The sequence below is a fragment of the Equus caballus genome, chromosome 13 (assembly GCF_041296265.1).
Source record: "Equus caballus isolate H_3958 breed thoroughbred chromosome 13, TB-T2T, whole genome shotgun sequence".
Classification (NCBI taxonomy): Eukaryota; Metazoa; Chordata; class Mammalia; order Perissodactyla; family Equidae; genus Equus; species Equus caballus.
In genome coordinates this window covers 32,241,945-32,255,512 of record NC_091696.1, presented here as the reverse complement: position 1 = coordinate 32,255,512, position 13,568 = coordinate 32,241,945, and positions in this window count along the sequence as shown.

The window sequence follows — 13,568 nt, the reverse complement described above, 5'->3', positions numbered from 1 at the left end:
TCCGCAGCCCGGGGTTCACCGGTTAAGATCCCGGGTGTGGACCTGTGCACTGCTTATCAAGCCATGCTGTGGCAGGCATCCCACATATAAAGTAGAGGAAGATGGGCATGGACGTTAGCTCAGGGCCAGTCTTCCTCAGCAAAAAGGGGAGGATTGGCAGCACATATTAGCTCAGGGCTAATCTTCCTCAAAAACAACAACAACAAAGAAGACTGGCATCCACTGGTTACCAAACTTAACTTAGATAATGACAGAATCAAAAGAAAACCTTCAGACTTATCTCCAATTTGACATAGGAAGGCACAGAATCTGCTATGTTTCTTATTCTCTAAATAGGCTTGCTTCAAGGGCCCTAAAATGGTGGTGCGAGCAGCCCCGTCAGACTGCAGTCCCGAGGGGCAGTCTCTCCTCCGTAACCTCTCTTACACGTTCATTAATATCATCCCTGCCTCTGGGAGCCGCGCTCAAGGCTCTCCAATTTCATCTGCCCCGTGGAGCCACCCTAAACCGTGAAGTCTTTCTTGCATGTCTCCATGTGTGTGTGTTTCCAAGGTCAATTTACTGCCGTTTCATCCAAGCATCAACTTCCAATCAACTCACATGAAAGAGTCTAACAGAAGTCAGAGCACAATAAATGGAAATTGGGCAGCGAGGCTGATAAAAATCCAATCCTGGGATTACTGAGCAATAAAACATCCATGTCGGTGGGTTCATCAGAATCAGATCCTGGGCTTACCAAGCAATAAAGTGCATGTGCCACTTTGACCGGCATGGGCTTCTGACAGCTGGTTTGCCAGGAAGGCTTTGCACACCTAGGCTGGGAGAGGAAACGGGATGAGTAGGAGGTTGGGGGCTTAACCAAACTATTTTTCTCCGAGGAGAAGCAAATCATTTCTCACGGAGGAAGGTCCACCTAGTTATGCCCGTGCTCATTTGCAGCTAATATCCTCTGAGTAGTTTCCTGGAATATCTACCACCACCACTGTCACCTCCCTTCCACAGAACTTTGCTTTGGTTTTCCTTGGCTTAATACTCAAAATAATCTGGTTTAATTATTTGTTGGCTGTTCTAAGAGTATAGGAAACTTACTTGTCTAGTTCACCTCTATATCCCCAGCACCTACATTGGGGTACAAGATTTGGGTCCAGGACAAAGTAGGTACCCAATAAATCTGTCTTAAATGATTGAATAAATGAATGAGTGGCTTATACCATGGAAAGACAATTGGGCTTGGATCCACATTTAAACTGGTCTTAACTATGACATTCAATCCCCGTAAGACTTTGGGGGGAAGTAAATTCATATATTTGGAAAAATTACATTGCCCATAAAATGAAAGCATTAGATCATGTGTGGGTATCAGAGTGTGTTTTATTTTAGAGAAGCTTAACTCTTTTAATCAACTGAAACCTCATGCAGAAGTTACACATTTATGACAAATGAAAAGGGGCTGCTCTCCTTGAAGTCTGGAGGTGAGAGGAGAACAGGTTCCCTGGCTCTTAGCCACTTTTGTAAAACTAGAGGGGTGCCCTAGAACACAATTTGCAAACCGCTGGACAAGATGTGAACATCACGAAATAATGGGGCATTCTGCTTGCTTAATGATTTGATGATACTCACAGTGATGCCAATGAACTACGTTGGGAAAGAGATGAGATTCATGGAGCAGGAGCAGATGAGAGACACAGTCAGGGCTTGGTCCAAGACTCATCTGACTCAAATTCCCATGTGCTTTCCATCCATCAGTCTGCCCACCCACTCATCCACCCATATACCCATCTATCCATTCATTAGCCCATTCATCTTCCCATCCAATCATCCATCTATCCTCCCATCTATCCATTCATCCATCCATCCATGTATCAATTCATTTACTGAGCAACTATTTACTGAGTCCCAAGCACTGGGAGTATAGTGCTGGATAAGTAAGACAAAGTTCCTGTCTTCCTGATGCTTCAGCTCTAGTGGTGAAGTCGAATAAGAGACAGATGATAGACAGATAGACAGATAAATTGTCAGCTATTATGAAGTGCTATGAAGAAAAATAACTGAGTATAAGTGGGCTAAGGAGTGATAAGGATGTCATATCACATAAAGAGGTCAGGGCAGCTTCCTGGAGGCGGTGACTTTTGAGCAGAAATCTGAAAGAATGGAGAGAATATCCTATGAATATCTTGAAGAGAAGCCTTCTTGTCAGAAAAAACTACAAAGGCCACGAGGCAGGGAGGGTGCTCTATGATACCTGTCTGCCCCTCCCAGTAACAGAGCTTGAGAAATTCAATGATGCTTAGAGCTCATCTGTGAAAAAAGTTTAAGAACTCTTATCTCACAAGATTTTCATGAGGATTAATTGAGGTAATCATTGCTAATGTGTGTGCAATGTATTAAGAGGTGCTCAAAGAACATTTGCTGAATGAGGGCAGATGGGTTTGATTTGGGGTTTTCCAGATGCCTTGATCAACACACGGCTGCTGAGCATCTATTATGTAGAGGCTCCTTGGTCAGCCTTCTACATCATTATCTCATTTAGCCATCCCAACTACTCTAAGAGATAAGTCCAACTAATTTGAAGTCCATTTGACAGATGGGGAAACTGAGGCAGGAAAAACGTTAAGTAACCAGGCCAAGGTCCCAGGGATAGAGAAGAGCAGCCAGGCCTTGACCTCAGCGGTCTGATGCCAGAGCCCGTGGGCTTCACCACTAGGCAATCCTGCTTCTCCCAGTCACTTTCCCCGAGCTCTTGGCATGAAACCATTGGTCTCAAGAACAAATTCTTCAAGAGGAACAAGCAGAGTGATGGAAAAGTATCCGGTCACCTCCTTTCCCAGAAGGGTCCCTCTCTTCTGATGCTACATCCAGGGATTGCCCTTTCTCTTTGTTGCCTCCAAATGATCTCTTTTCAATAGATCATTCATGATTCTTGAAGCATTAAGACCCTTCACATGAGAGATGTTTAGTGGGGAAGCCCAGAAGAGAAGCTGAAAGATGTTTCTGCATCTGGCAGAGATTCTGCCGCCTCAGTCATCCCTGTAGGTGCCCATACAACTCCCTCCCATCAGAGGCCTCAGAGCTTTCAGGCCTCAGCTTACATGCCATTACTTCTAGAACACTTTCCTTGACCACCACCATCCCCAACACACACACACACAAACACACTGCCAACTGGAATAGCTACCCCTCTGCTATGCTCCCACATCCCCCATATTTCTTCTCTTTCAGCCTTTATCACATTGCACTCTATATTGTTGGTTTACTGGCCTGCTCTGCCAGCCTAAAATCGCTGGTGTTTATTAAGTGTTTCAGGTCAGGCAGAACCAGGTTCAAGACCCAGTTCTACCATTATTAGTTCTGTAACCTGAAGCAAGTAATTTATCCCTTTTCTGGTCTGATTTTTTTCTAATCCATAAAGTAGGAATAATAGTAGATGCATACTTATAGGATTATTACAAATATTAAAGGGTTAATGCTCATAAAGCACTAAGCGTAGTGCTTGGTACATAATTAGCATTCAGTAATGACTACTCGCCTTATGATTAATATTTCCAAGAGTTGAGAGAGCCTGCCTAGCTTGTTCGCTACTGGATTTCCAGCACCTGGCACAATGCCTGTTCTACGCTAGGTGCCCAATCATTATTTATTGAGTCACTGAATGAGTAAACGAAACCCAAAAAGGAAGGATTGAAGAAGCAAAGGAGGGGTAAGTCATGGCTACGCCCGGGATAGAGTAGTTTAGATACATCATTTCCTACAATTCTCACGGCAGCCCTCTTAGATAGATCTCATTGTTTTCCATTTTATAAAAGAGAGGTGAAGTGACTTGCCCAAATCACACAGTTAAATAACAGAGCTTATTTTTTAAACAGCTGCCGAAGGGCACCCAAAGTTCTAGATAGGAATTCCATCTGTGGCAAAAAAGTATCATTGGGCCACAGAACAATAGATTTGGAAGACAGGCCAGCAAGTCTAGGGGACAGAAACTGGTGGCCCATGGTTGAAATTTGACCAATGGATGAGATTACCTGTTTTTCTCAGTATTTCAAAAAATTTTAGGCTGATATTTAAAAATTTGGAGATTTCTCATAACATCTAGATTACTGGATTCTCTTGAGAAACCAGGAGCTCTCTGAACTCTGGGCTGCATTCCTGGAAGGAAACAATGAGCTGGAGCTGAGACAGGGCTGGTCACATTCTCCAGTGGGTCACAGGCACCTTCTCCAGCCAACTCACACAGCATTTGCTTATGCGCATACAATCAGCCTGCTTCATTGCTGTATGTTATTTCTTTGTTCCCTGCTGGCATCTATGTTGGCCACAATGATCCATTATCCAGTTCAGCAGCTTCAATCTACAGATGGAACATTGAAGCGGAGAGAGGAGAAGTGGCTTACCTAAAGCCACACACTTAGTGGTAGACTCTAGAATTTTATTTCTCCCTCTCCAATACGTCCTTTTCATAACTACATCATGAACTTGTGCAGGACGAGCTCCTGGTCCAATATTCCATGCCTGTAAGTGCCCACAAATTATAATGATTGCTACAGAATCTATTTCCAAGAGCAATAGTTAGCATCTCCTCTTAAGGGTACAGGGTAAAAGTAAAAAGAATTATGGCAACCACAGAAGGTAGCAGCTGAGAAACAAGACCCACAAAATCAGTATATGCTCATCACCACTCCCGACTGGCTCCTAATCATGCACACTGCCAGCAGGACACCTGGCTTGGTGTTGGAGCATTAGTGACCCTCCTGCTGTTATAGAATTAGTCATTGTTAGCCAACAGGATTTTAATTTCTCTCTAAAAGCCTCAAAGTACAACTGCTTCTGTGAGATGCCCAACCACTGAAACATTGGGTTCTGCCTCTGATGACAAAGAATCAAGAGGTCAAATGCTTTGCTCAGCCCCATTTCTGATATGCTGTGCTTGTAGAGTCTTCAAAGCCCAGCCTCCTGGAGTTTAGTGACACTTGGAATTCTAGAATCACAACTTTTGGAACTCAGAATCCTAGCCACCTGGAAATACAAGGCACTTCAGAGCCCTTCTAGTCTATTCTCTCAATAAATGCAGCCGTCCTCAGCCAGCAAAATCCCAAATTATGATTAAGCTTCATGGACAAGGTTAACCCACCTCATAAAGTAAGGGAGAGAGAGACAGTAAAATAGAAAGGAGCTCTTGGAGCTGAGGAAGAGCCCTGATTTTCCACGTTGTCTCTGATGTTGCCCCACTCGATGCACTGTTTATCAGAGTTGCACAGAAGTATCAGCTGGCAAGAAGCTTTATGTGTTGGCAATTCCTTCAGGGTGTGCGTGTGTGACTGTGTGTGTACGTGTGTGAGTTCCTAAGCACAGTGGGATTTCTCAGGCACAATCGATCCTTCTACTGCTATATAAACACCCTCATATCCAATAACACTCCCGTCTGTGAAAGGCCAATATGAATGAAAGTGATTTGTTTATGCTACTGAAAGTAAGTAGAAAACACTATATATTGTTGTCTTAGAGAAAAGGGAACAACAAATAGGATTTGTGAATTGAAAGTCTATGATTACATTGGTGATGCCCATAGTACAATATGTACAAACTCGATTATCTCCAGAGACTCATTTTCCTGGTGTTGTGTTTATACTTAAACTGGTATTGTGAGTGGAGAGGGGGAGCCCTCCCTCCATGTTATTTATACTTTCAGGGCTATTTTCTCGGCTGCTTCTGGGTCTGTGGTCCAAGCTCTCTGGCCTGGTCTTGCCCCTGCTTCCTTCTCTAGCCTCATCCAAAGTCAGCGTTCCTTCTAGCACTTCCCATAACCCATACTATGTCCATACCAACCTCCTTACCCATCCCCAGATACTCCATGCTCATTCATGTCTCTGGACTTTAGCACACGCTGTTTCCTGAGCCTGGAATGACTCTTCTTAACCACCCATTTTGAAAGTGGATTTATACTTGAGTCTAGGTCAAAAGGACCCATAACTCCATCCGCAAACTGCCAGACAGAGTTAACCACTCTTCCTTTTCCTTCCTGGTGTCTTTTGGGTATCTCCTTCATAGCATTTACCCCATCTTATTGAAAGAATCTGTTTATGTACCTGTCACCTGCTCTCAACTGTAAGCAGCTCTAGGCTAGGAATAGCTTTTGTATTTCTATATCCCCAGAATCAATTTACAGAATGTAGGGACACATGTAAACCTTCAATAAATGTCTGTTGAATTAATGAATTAATAAGTCACTTAATAAAATCTCAGACCCCTATTAGCTTGCTATTCTATTGAGGAAAGTTTCTAATAAAGATGTCAAAGTGCCCCAATTTGAAGTGCCTCTTCTAAGAATCACATGCCCCCCCTCCCTTATATAGCAGGCCTGGACTCAGTCAGAGAAGTGTATATGCAGCCTAAAGATAGCGGTGGAGTGCTAAAGGGCTGAAATATTAGAAGGTGATTGCAGAGGATGCCATCTGAAGCAGCCCAGAGTCAGAAGAACCAGAGCTTAAGCTCTCACAGTCTGCGTGGAAACGGGGCAAGATGGCGGTGGGGTTGCTGTCCATGGTACCAAATCTGCACAGTGCCCCTGGCAGGGTAACATCTTCTAAGATCAAGCAGTTTTCTAGTTATTTCTTCCAAAATTCTCCTACGAAGTTGAACAGGAGGTGATGAACAAGAAGAGAACAATCAGAAAAAGGACACAAGTGATCAGAGAAACAGAGTTTTTGAGATTGCCAGAGAGGAAAATTTTTCCAGGGAGGAAAAAAAAACAGGGGAGTGGGACTACTGGTATAATAACAGTTATCAAGTGCATCAGTTAGGAAAGTGTTTAACTCCAAGCAAAAGAAAACCTAACTCCCAACGACTTAAACAAGTAAGGGCTCGAGTTACCTTAAACAACAAGAAGCCCAGTGAGCGCTCGAAGGCTGGTGCAGGCACTCAATGACATTGAGGACCCAGCCCTTATATCTTACCTTTCTGCCATCCTTGGCACTAAGCTCTTATCGTATGCCCACAAGGTGGCCGCCGTGCCTCTTGACATCACATCTGCATCACAGTCAGAAAGACGGACAAAAGGTTAAGGATGCATAGTCAAATCTGTTTCTTTTCCTCAAGAAAGTAAATGCTTTTTCAGAAGCCCAGCTCAGTAGAATTTCACTTAAGTACCATCAGCAAGCACTATTTATATGGTCATGCCTAAGTGGAGAGTGACTAGGAAGATCAAGATTTTTACATACCAGCCTCTTTAGTTGAGGGAAGCACGTTAGGAAGGGCTGGGAACAGGAATAGCAAGGAACCCACCTACTGTGAGTGCCACCCCAAATATCTCTAAGTTTAGGAGGCATGACTCTATCCATATCCATTATTTTGCCCTCAATACTGAACTTACAGCCAAGTCAAAATACCTGGAAATGGCATTGTGTGAGTTCCTACTATGTGCTAGTCACCATGCTAACAGCTGAGGATGCAGTGATGGATAAAACAGAGATGGTCTCTGTCCTCATGGACCTTATGGTTTCAGTGTGGAGACCAGCAAACTAGAGCCTGTTCCACTGTCTGCTTTTGTAGATAAAGTTTTATTGGGAAAGAGCCCCACACATTCACTGACATATTGTCTATGGTTGCTCTTCTTCTACAGCAGCAGAAGTGAGTAATTGTGATGAGTAGCTGTGGTCCACAGAACCAAAACTACTTACTTACCTGGCCCTTTACAGAAAAAGTGTCCTGACTCCTGGTCTAGTGGGGAATACAGACAAATGATTAAACACATACATGATCCAGATCATTCCTGAACGTGATAGTTCTAAAAAGAAGATATAAGATGAGGTAATGGAGAGCAGTGAGGGGAGGGGCTGGTTACCTTGGGATAGTCAGGAAAGTGTCTCTTAGAAAGTGATGTTTTGACCACAACAGGTAATATAAGAAGATGGACAGTCTGGGAGAAGGGGGTTCTGTGGAAAGAGAACAGCAAAAAAAGGCCAAAGATAAGTGTTGGCAAGGTTGTGGAGAAAAGAGAACACTTGTGCACTGTTGATGGTACAGCCTTTATGGAAAACAGTATGGAAGTCCCTCAAGAGATTAAAAATAGAGCTCCCATGTGATTCAGCAATCCCACTTTGGGGTCTACATCCAAAAGAAATAAAATCAGGATCTCAAAGAGATATCTGCACCACCATGTTCATTGTGGCGTAATTCACAATAGCCAAGATATGGAAACAATGTAAGTGTCCATCAACATACTAATAAAGAAAGAAAATATGGTATATATGTATACAATGCAATATTACTCAGCCCTAATAAGAAGGAAATTCTGACATTTGCAACAACGTGGATGAACCTATGGAGGACACCATGCTAAGTACAATAAGCCAGACACAGAAAGTCAAATACCGCACGATCTCACTTATATGCAGAATCTAAACAAGTCAAACTCATAGAAGCAGAGATTGCCGGGGGCTAGGGGATGGGGGAAAGGAGGAGATGTTGGTCAAAGGGCACACACTTTTATTCATAAGATAAATAAGTTCTGGGGATCTAATGAACAACATTGTGTAACTTACTATAGTTAATAGTAAGGTATCACATCCTTGAAATCTGCTGAAAGTAGGTCCTAAGTGTTCTCTGCATAAACACAAAAAACGGTAACTATGTGAGGGGATAGATGTGTTAATTAGTGCGTTTGTGGTAATCATTCCACAATGTATATGTATATCAAATCACCACACTATATACCTTAAATATATACAATTTTTACTTGTCAATTATACCTCAATAAACCTGGAAATAAACAAAACATATTAAATTTTAAAAAATTGCCTCAGACAGGAAAGAGCTTCGTGTGTTGTGCTTCAGGACCTGAATGGAGCTGGAGTGGCCAGCTGGACTGAGCAGGAGAAGGCAGGAGATGGGCTCTGAGCTGCAGGCAGGTTCCTGACCACGCAGGGCTTCGTAGGGCACGGGAAGGGGACTGGGTTTTATTCCTATTGCAATGAGAAATCCTTGAAGTCGAGAACTGGACTGACCACGTAGCTTCAGCACATGGGATGGATTGCCCGGGGCAAAAATGCGAATAATGTCATCGAGTGATTACATCAAATCCAGATGTGGCAGAGATTGGCTATGCATTTGCCAAAACTATTACCTCTTCTGGGAGGAGACAGGTGGTGGAGGACAGAGAATAGAGTAAGACAGTGTTTCCAGACCCTCTAACGGGTAGGTATGGTCAGGTGGCTGAGTTTTAACTAAAGAAATGTGAGCACAAATACTGTAGCCCCAGCCAGGCCTGACCCATGAAACCCTCCCATGCGTTCTCCTCCAGGTAGATGTGAACCTCAGAGGCCACATTCCAAAGATAGTTAGACCACCGCTTGTAGAAGATTAGAACCATGAATCCCCATTTGGAGGAGAGTTGCCCACCTAGCGGAAGCACCCATTTTGGAATTTGCATGAAGGAGAAATAAATGTTGATGATATTCAAGCCACTGTACATGTTTGGGTTGGTTTGTTAGAACATTACCTTGACTGTAGTAATTGGTAGTTTAGACTGGGGTGGTGCTTGTAGAAACTTGTTTGCCCAGCACCTTTTGATGTGGCAGGCTGGCTTAGAGCCCCAGGTGAGGGTGAAGATCTCCCTCACTCTTTACAGCCTTATGCAGGAGCTAACCATTGTTGGGCTCCTCACTGGCTCTGTCTGGGCTCGGCTAAACCTCCTGGGTATCTGTCCATCCCCAGTGCTTCTGGTTCTGCTCTCCTCAGGGACTGGCTGCTCGATCCCAGTTGCCTGGGCAGCTCTAACTTGCGCATAATGATGTTCCACACCCTCTGTTTTATTTCTTGGGTTTTCAATCCTTTCATAAAAAATGCGTGCCGGATGACAGATTTTACATACCAAACAGGCCAGAAATTTAGGGCGGCCAGCTTAGCGGTTCAAAAATGTTCCTTTTCTTTTTTAAATTTTTATTACAATTACTCTGAAAGAAATCCCTATTGCTTGATATTAACAAATGTAGGCACCAAGGTAGATGCACATACCCCCCAAACACCAGGAGAATTAATTACCTGCAGTTAGATCTGTTTCATCCTTTTTTTCCAGGGCAGTGCTGCAAAGATGAGAGCTTCCCTCGGTCAGTTGCTGAGCCTCCAGCCTTCTACTTTTGCACCAGGGCCCACCAGGCAATGGAAATGACAAGAAACCTTCACAGAAGAGACCCCTGGGCATACCCTGCTGGCCAGATATGTCCTGGAGTGACAGTTAGCTTCTAAGTGAACTAGAATCTAAATCTGAAGGAAATCCCAGAGGTATGAGCTCTAATAGTAAAAATAATAGCACCTCACAGGTGGGTAAAGATCTTCACTTACAGAAGGGCTTACATATTTGTTAGCTCCAATGGCTTCTGCAAGGAGTGAAGAAGGCAGCACCTGAAATTGCTGCCAGGAGAACTCTGGTGTGAGAAACCACACATACGATCTTTCAGGGTAGGACAGAGCTGGGCAGGGAATAGTAGGAGATGCAACTGGTATCTTGGTTGCAATAATATTGACTATCATTTTGGAGAAATTTGTTATGTGCCAATCTCTGTGGTTAGCACTGTACATATATCAACTCATTTAATACCCATAATATCCCAATGGTCTCATTATCTTCATATTACAGAGGAGGACTGAAGAATGGAGAGGTAAAGTAAAACTTATCCAAGGAAACAGGTCTGGGAGGGGTAGAGCTAAGATTTGAACTCAGGAAGTCCAGATTCAGAGCCCATGGTCTTAAACATTCTGCTATTTTAGAAAAATCCCTGGATTTGAAGTTAGGAATATTTAGATTCTACCCAAATTCTGCTATGAATAAGTTGTTTTAACCTGGGGAAAATGGTTCTGCCTCCCTTAAAAATAGCATCCTCTTTTTATCAGTGTGGCAGGTTATTAACCTACAATCTCTTCATGCCTTGTTGTATCTAGGTCCTTGGGTTGTCCCCTCCCACACTGACTCTGAGCTTGATCATGTGACTTGCTTTGGCCAATAGGACCACAGCAAAGGTGATGCCGTCATAAACTTGAAAAGCTCCTGTGCAATGGGAATTGCCCTCTCTTGCTGCTCATGGGAACCTGAAACTATTATATGAAGGAGTCTGGGCTGACCTGCTGGATGATGAGATGCACATATGTTCCCCCAGCTCACGCGGAGTGTGAATGAGATAAGACTAGGTCATCCAGCCAGTTGAGCCACCAGCTGACCCAGAGATCAGTCAAGCCCATCCAAACCAGAAGAACCATCAAGCCAATCTACAAAGTTGTAAGAAAAACAATAAAGGTTTGTTGTTTAAAGCCACTAAGTTTTGGGGTGGTTTGTTACGCAGCAAAATTTGTCTGATACACTCAGTTAAGATTAGTTTCTGCTGTGTGTGATAGATAATCCAAAATAGCAGTGATTTAAAAAAAAATAGAAGTTTCATTATCAAGCAAATAAATTCAACATCAGGCAAGAAGGTATCACAATCAACAGTGACCCAGGTCCTCTGCTCTTTCGCTTTATCATTCTCAACACACATCCATGTCTGGATTCGGTTTGACTTCATCTCCAGCCATAACTTCTGCATTCCAATGATCAAGGAAGAGACAAATAAGTGCATATCCCTTCTTTTAAAGATGCTTCCTAGAAATAATATTTCTATAGTAATAATAATTCTTTGATTTGCTTGCTATGGGCTAAAATTCAGTCACAAGACCACACATAGTTGTAGAGGAGGCTGGTAATTGTCCTTATTCTGTGAAGACGTGTGTGTGCAGAAATAATGGAGGGTCTATTAGGAAGAGTTATAATAATGGCTGTTGGGAGACCAGCTACAGTGTCAGCTACATCCCTGCACCTGCCCATAGATGGGAGGAATTACTTTTCCTCTAGGACCTAAAAGTGAAATCAGCAAAGCGTAAGGGAAGATGTGAGCTGTGGTGGTTACAGATCAGAAAGATCCTGTGAATGCAGCACATGCACGGGAAAAGCCGTATAGCCAAGGCCTGGACAAGATGGACAGAGAGACAGGATTTGGGTAAAATCGATCGGGCAGGCAGAGGTAAGAATTGGTTTGGGCAACTGGCCAGATAAAAGCATCAGGCCCTTCCAGCCTTACCTCTAGCCAAGAGCGCCCTTACCTGCAGCCACACTGTGTTCTTCACCCTCCCCAGACTCACCAGGCACGGAGGAAGATTATGATCCCAAATGCCTGGAATTTCTCTTCTTCTATGTTAATACTACTGAAGTTTAGGTATTTGAGTTCCAAAATAGTACTATGATGGAAAAAAAATATTTTAGCACATAAAATAGTTGTACACTTTTCAAGTCAATATTTTAAAGTAAGTGCTTCTCACAAAAACTTATAAACAAACAAGAGCTGTCCAAGCTTTTGCCTAACCAGGGTGACCACCATGGTCATATTCATTCATTCCTACTTGTGGCCCCTGGGCTGTGTTGGGGGACTGGCTCACCACAGCATCACCCACTTAGCACTGGCAGCCGTGCAGCCCACACCATGCAAAGTAACAATTTCCTGTCAACTAAAATTGCAGCATGTGTGTGTATGTGCATGTGCAAACATGCATGACGTGTGTGTTTAGTGGATGATCACCTTTTAGAATCTTCCGGGACCCCCTTTGTTCTTTAGATGCTTCATATATTTAGATTCCAATATGGATGGTCTTCTAATAAAGGTTTAAGCCTGTACACCCTACTATTTCGTGGCTGAATCTTAAATATCTATTTATTCCTCAAGGCTCACTTCAGATTAACCTCCTTCTAAAGTCTTTCCCATCACCACACCAACTCCTCACTCCCCAGAGACATTCAGTGTCTCTCTTCTTTCTGCTCCCGTGGGATCATTTTCATAAACCTCTCCAATCATATTTCCCACATGGTGTTGGAGCATGTTGTGTGTTGAGTAGTTTCGAAAGAGATGAGTGTGTGAAAAAAGGTTACTCCCAGAGACAGAGTAGTTTAGGGGTTAAAAGTAGGTGAAACTCTTATTCTGTTGATTACTATCTGTGTTACCTGACCCTGGGCATGTTACTTAACATCTGTAAGACTCAGTTTCCACATTTATAAAATAGATAATGATGGCACCATCCAAAATTATATCAGATGTACAAAAAAGTTCTCAACACAATGTTTAATTAAATAATAGCTCCAAGTTTTGTTGCTAGTGACCTTGAAAGTGTTTAATATTTTTCTTTCTGCGTCAGAGTAGTCCCAGTTTTTAAGAAGAGGAGGAAGGAATGAGTATGATATGCTCAATCCTGTAATTCAGAAAGATCACTCATGTGCTTTATGTGCACCACATAAGAGTAGATGGATGGATGGATGGATGAATGGATGGATGGGGGGGGGGGGTGGATAGAAGAATGGATGGAGGAGTTGATCAATCAATCACCGAAATAAATATAGAAGCAAGATAGAAGGGAAAAAAGTTTAAGGCAAGGAGACCAATGTTAAAGCCATTGCTGTAGTTACGGTGGTGAGAATCAGATATGAGAGATATTGAGAGGCACCAATGACTGAACTTGGTAACCACTTGAATATGGAGGGAAAAAGAATCAAGGAAATGACT